We start from the raw sequence: 1,156 nt of genomic DNA, 5'->3' as shown, positions 1-1,156 counted from the left end.
CCTTTGACTCGGAAAAACTTTTCTCACACGGTGCCGCTCCGGCACGTCGAGCGGAGCGATGGGAGGCTCTCCGTGAAGTTTGGTGGTTTTCGGATGCGTGTTGCACCGTTCACGACTTTTCGGGCAATTCCTCGTGCCGAAACCGCAAGGTCCCGGGCGTTTTTTGATTCGGAAAAACTTTTCTAGCAATATACCGCTCCGGCACGTCGAGAGGACCGATGGGAGGCTATCCGTGAAGTTTGGTGGTTTTCGGATGCGCCTTGCACCGTTTACGACTTCTCGGCCGCGTGGCGGATTCGCAACGTCCCGAGCGTTTTTTGATTCGGCAAAACTTTTCTCAAACGATACCGCTCCTGCATGTCGAGTGGACCACTGGGAGGCCCTCCGAGAAGTTTGATCGTATTCGGATGCGAATTTTATGTTTTATGAATTTTCGGCCCATTCCGCGTGGCGGAAACTGCGGCAGAAGTGCACAAAATGATAGTGTCCCGAGCAAAATAAAATTGGAAGCAAAATATCCCGGACAATAATTTGCGAGTAGTTAGTATACATTGAAAGGGGATTTTACAAAGAAGTTTGGTGATTTTTGGACATATATTTTATCGGTTATGAATTTCCGAAGGTAAAATGATTAAAAAATTAAAAACAATACCTCCGGGGCTCGAAAAATTTCGGTATTTGTTATTATGCGGGTTTGGATATATATAAACATATTCCCAAAATTTCAGATCAAAATTCCATGCCGATTTTTAAAAATGGCGGGGGGGTCTCTGGGCACATGTGATATCTCCTCCTGGCAGTCCAAAAAAAGTCCTAAGAGCTCTTTAGGGGGGTGCACCATTCCTCACCCCCGCGGGCTTGCCGCAAGCCCTCGTCCGCGGTGCAAGCGGCGCGCGCGCGCAATGCGAAAAATGCTGGAAATTGCGAAAAATGCCCCCGGATAATTACGGAAATGCCCCGCCCGGAAAATTGCGGCGAATCGCGGAAACTGCCCGCCGGAAAATTGCGTCGAAATGCTCGGAATTGCGGAAAATCCCCCCCCCCCCGTGCATTAATCTAATGACCGGGTGCGGGTGCGGGACCGGGTGCGGGTGCGGGCACTCGGGCACTCAGCAGCTCGGCGCGAGACGCGAGCGCGTGTGTGGCCTCGAAGACC

This window comes from Mercurialis annua, linkage group LG2, assembly GCF_937616625.2.
Source record: "Mercurialis annua linkage group LG2, ddMerAnnu1.2, whole genome shotgun sequence".
Taxonomy (NCBI): Eukaryota; Viridiplantae; Streptophyta; class Magnoliopsida; order Malpighiales; family Euphorbiaceae; genus Mercurialis; species Mercurialis annua.
This window is presented reverse-complemented; position numbering follows the sequence as displayed.